Genomic DNA, 4,586 nt, shown 5'->3' with positions numbered 1-4,586 from the left:
TCTCTCTCTCTCTCTCTCTCTCTCTCTCTCTCTCTCTCTCTCTCCCTTTCTCTCCTCTTTTTTATCTTGGGAAGGAAGTGGGGTAGGGGAGACACAGAAGCAAATTTGGGCAGCATGTCAGGAGACAGACCCTTTTAATACCCTATTTTCTTTCTCCCTCTTTCTGTTCTCTTTCTCCTTATCTCTTCTATTCATTTTTCTCCCCTACTCTTTTTTTTTTAGGCAGTTGGGTCCCCTACTCTTTCTTCCCCACTCTTTCTCTCTCTCCTTCCTTCCCTCCTTTCTTCCTTTCTCTTTTTCCTTCTTTCCCTTGTTCCTTCCTTTCTCTCCTTCCTTCTTTCCTTCCTTCCTTCCTTCCCTTTCTTCCTTTCTCTTTTTCCTTCCTTCCTTTCTCTTTTTCCTTCCTTCTTTCATTCCTTCCTTTGTCCTTTCCTTCCTTCCTTTGTCCTTCCTTCCCTCCCTCCCTTTCTTCCTTTCTTCCATCCTTCCTTTCTTTCTTTTTTTCCTAATCTCAGTATTTCCCATTTTGCTGCTGGTAGCCTCATCCTCGTGATTCAGTGAGTCTCCTCCCAGCAGGGAGACTGCGTGCTGGAGGGTGTTTTGCTGCTTTCATAAATCTCTAATTAGGTCCCTATCTGATTTAACAAGGAGTCAGTGCCATCCCTCGAGTTCCTGAAGCCTTTACAAATCTTTGCTTTGAAATCTCTGGAGAGGCGGGAAAGTGCCCCCAAACTCACTTCCTTCTTTACCTTGAAACAGACTCCTAGCGACAGTCCTCCTCCCCCAACCCCTTTCCCTCCCCAAAGAAGCAGGGCAAGGCATCCCTTTCAGCCTCTCTAATTAATAGTTTGTTTTTATTTTTCCATATTTGGTGGTCGATTTAGTTTAAGGTTCTCAGGGGACTGAAGTCACAAGGATTAAACAAGAGCACCTGGAAGGCTGCTCTAGAGTTTCCTTCTCTCTCTTTTTTTAATTGGTAGCAGCACAATGTGGAACAAGGTGAGGCTGATTCCATTCTGTTGAGAGAGGAGGAAAGTTTTTATTATTCTGGTTCTCCAAACATCAGGCAGTTTGTTTTGTTTCATGGAAAGCAGATGTTAAAAAGACTCTATTTGATTTGCTCTATGGATCCATCAGGGGTAGCAAGGGGATGCCATACTGCACACGGCGCCCAGCCTGGAGCCAGGAAGACTCATCCTCCTGAGTTCCAATCTGGTCTCAGACACTTCCTAGCTGTGTGACCCTGGGCAGGTCACTTCACCCTGTTTGCCTCAGTTTCCTCACCTATAAAATAAGCTGGAGAAGGAAGTGGCCAATCACTCTAGTATCTCTGCCAAGGAAATCCCATATGAGGTCACAAAGAGCTGAACATGACTGAAAATGACTGAATAACAAAAACAAAACAGATCTGTTAAAGGTAGGAATTACCAGATTCAATTCAATTCAGTCCAATGCACTGCACACTCATTTAACACGTCTGTGTTTAAGGAACTGTTCTTGGCACTAGGAAAACAAAGGGAAAGATCAAGCATTTCCTGACCTCAAGTAGCTTACATTCTTCTGGGGCCGACACACCTACAAGGTCATAGAAAGTGCAACACAAGGTGGTTTCAAGAGGGAGAGGGAAAGGGGAGGATCAGGAAAGGTCTCATGTAGGAGGACAATACAGCCCTTGAACTGAGCATGAACACAAAAGGAGCTAGGCAGTCTACAATGCTGAGGTGAGGATGGAGGGTGCTGCAGGTATGGGGCACCACTTCAGCAAATCAGTCAATCAACAGGTCTTTATTAAACTCCTACTATGCATCAGGTAGTGAACTAGGTGTTGAGCACATAAAGGTAAAACAAGGAGTCAGAGGAAACATCACTTTTTTGTCCATTCTCCTGCTCTAGAGCCCACAATGGTTCCCCACTACCTATCTGATCTAGCCCAGATTCTTTAGCCTGATATATATGAGGCCCCCAGTGACCTGACTCTGCTTTGTCCGGCTTCATCTCTGGGTGCTTCTCACTTCATGCTTTCTCCTGTCCCTTTGCTGGGATGATCACTCTTCTCCTCTCCAACCAGCCTAGCCCAGCCCAGGACTCCCCTTCTCCATTCAGCTGTACAGCCAAGGAATACAGATTTATCTTCCTTCCAAGTATTTCTCCATTCAGCTCAATCCAATAAATGCCTACTGTGTGTCAGGTATTTTGCTGGGCACTGAGGAAACCAACACAAAGCAATATTCCCTGCCCTCAAGGAGCCTACAATCAGGTGAAGAATGTGCTCAACCACTGAATACCCACAAAGATGCTGAAAACAAATGACTTTTAGGTCTGTGAACTCTCAGAATCAACACTGTCCCTTGAAAGAAGTGTTAAGGGGATTTCCAGGTCATGCGACCAAGAAATTATAGGATTAGATATTTTCTCAGGTCCTCATGAACTCCCCCAAACCTCCCAAAATAAGAATCACAAGCAAGCGGTAAAGCAAATGTAGCTATTTTTATAAGCCAAGACACCAGAAAAACAAAAACAAAAACAAACAAACAAAAAAAACCAAGATAACAATCTTATGAATGAATAGTAAAGAAGGCTAGTCTTTAACGCACTCTCTTAGAACTCCTCCCTGCTCCCAACTCCCCCATGTTTTGGCAGAGCAAACAATCCAACCCTCAGTGATTGACTTATGCTATTGCCATCTCTGCCAGCACACCCTACCCCTTGCCTTCACCCCACTATTCTTCAGAAACAAACAACAGATCTCAACTCTACCCACCTTTTGTGGAGGATGGGGAAATAAAGAAAGTGGGGAGCATGCTGGGGCAGCACTCAAGCAGAAGAGCTGGCCTGGACCAGCATGTGTATGGGACTGCACCAGGACTGTAGGAAAGGGGACGGGCATCCAGCTGGGGCCAATTCTGTCCCCCTAGAAGTTACTCAGGTCAGGGATTAAAGCCAGTAAAGAATGAATTCCCCAACATGGGAAGAGGCTGAGAGAGTTGTGATGTCTAGCTCATAGGGGATCTGACATCAAAAGGTAAGGAGTCAAAACCAAGGGATAGGGAAATATAAGGACAAAAGACTGAAATTACCAAAAATCTCAGATGGAAGAAAAACTCAGTAAAAAACCTAGAGCATAAGCAAGAGAACATACTAAAACAGAAGTGAATATGGACACCAAGACACCTAAACAAGTACAAGTATCTCTCAATAAATATGGAAAGACAAAGGAAATTGAACCAACCCCTGATGAGACAGAGGACTCTGTGGATTTCAAAGACAGCATGGAACTAACCGCAGCCAAACATTCTCAAATGGTTCAAGAGAAAAATAAAAATCATGAAAAAGTTAAAAAGGAATAAGTGGCAGAATGTACTGGCACAAATAATTGTCAGAATAGAAAAATGTGAAACACTCTGGTGAATCTCTCCAGAGAAGTGAAAGACAGAATAAACTGATTGGGACACACATCTATTGAAGTGAAGGACAGTCTGGAAGAAGGAAGCAAAATATAACAATACACAAAGAATACTTGGTCTCTGTACAAGTGAAACACAATGATCCTGAAGACAGGATGCACAGACATAATTTAAAGACCGTAGGCCTCCAAGAAGATCATGACAAGTTAAAAAAAAACAAAACTGAACACCATAATGCGAGAAATAATACAAGAAAACTGCCCAGAATTTCTGAACACAGAAAACAAAGGGCTAATTGAAAGAATGTACCGATCACCTCTAGAAAGGAGTGCTAAGGTTTGGAGTGTTCTAAGCATCTCTAGCCTTGAGGGTGATGCCAAGTTAAAGAACAGAAAGGGGACACCTTGAGAGCCCACAAGTCATGGGAATGCAGAGTGAAATGAAGCAAATGGAATCCTTCTCCTTTAGGATCCTTACACATATCACACATGATGATGATGACAGGCAGCCTGGAATAATGGATAGAGGCCTGGCCTCAGAGTTAAGCATGTATGCCGAGTACAGGCTCACATTGGCTATGTGACCATGGACAATTCACTTACCTAGGCAGCTAGGTGGCATCATTATGATCATCATAGTTAATACTTATATAGTGCCTTCTATGCCCAGGCACTGTGCTAAGTGCCTTACAATTATTATCTCATTTTATCTTTACAGCAGCCCTGGGAGGTAGGTGCTATTATTATTATCCCATTTTACAGATAAGAAAACTGAGGCAGAGATTAAGGGACTTACCCGGGTTCACACAGCTAGTAAGTATCTAAGGCTGAATTTGAACTCATGTCTTCTTGACTCCAGACCCAGAGCTCTATCCACTATGTTACCTCGCTAACCGTAAGTATAGTGGTTAGAGGATTGGATGTGGGATTAGGAAGACTTTAGTTCAAATCTTAGCATCTGTGTGACACAGTTCAAATAATCTGTCTCAGCCTCAATTTCCTCATCTATAAATTTGGGATAATAATAGTGACTATTTCACAAAATTGTTGTGAGGATCAAAGGAGACAATATTATGGAAAACACTTTGCAAACTTTAAAGTTCTATATAAATACAAGCTATCATCACCATCACCACCACCACCACCATCATCTTCACCACCAACACCACCATCATCATCATCA

The sequence above is a fragment of the Vombatus ursinus genome, unplaced genomic scaffold (genome assembly GCF_900497805.2).
Source record: "Vombatus ursinus unplaced genomic scaffold, bare-nosed wombat genome assembly UNPS02014799.1, whole genome shotgun sequence".
In the NCBI taxonomy this organism is placed as follows: Eukaryota; Metazoa; Chordata; class Mammalia; order Diprotodontia; family Vombatidae; genus Vombatus; species Vombatus ursinus.
Note: the sequence above shows the minus strand (reverse complement) of the source record.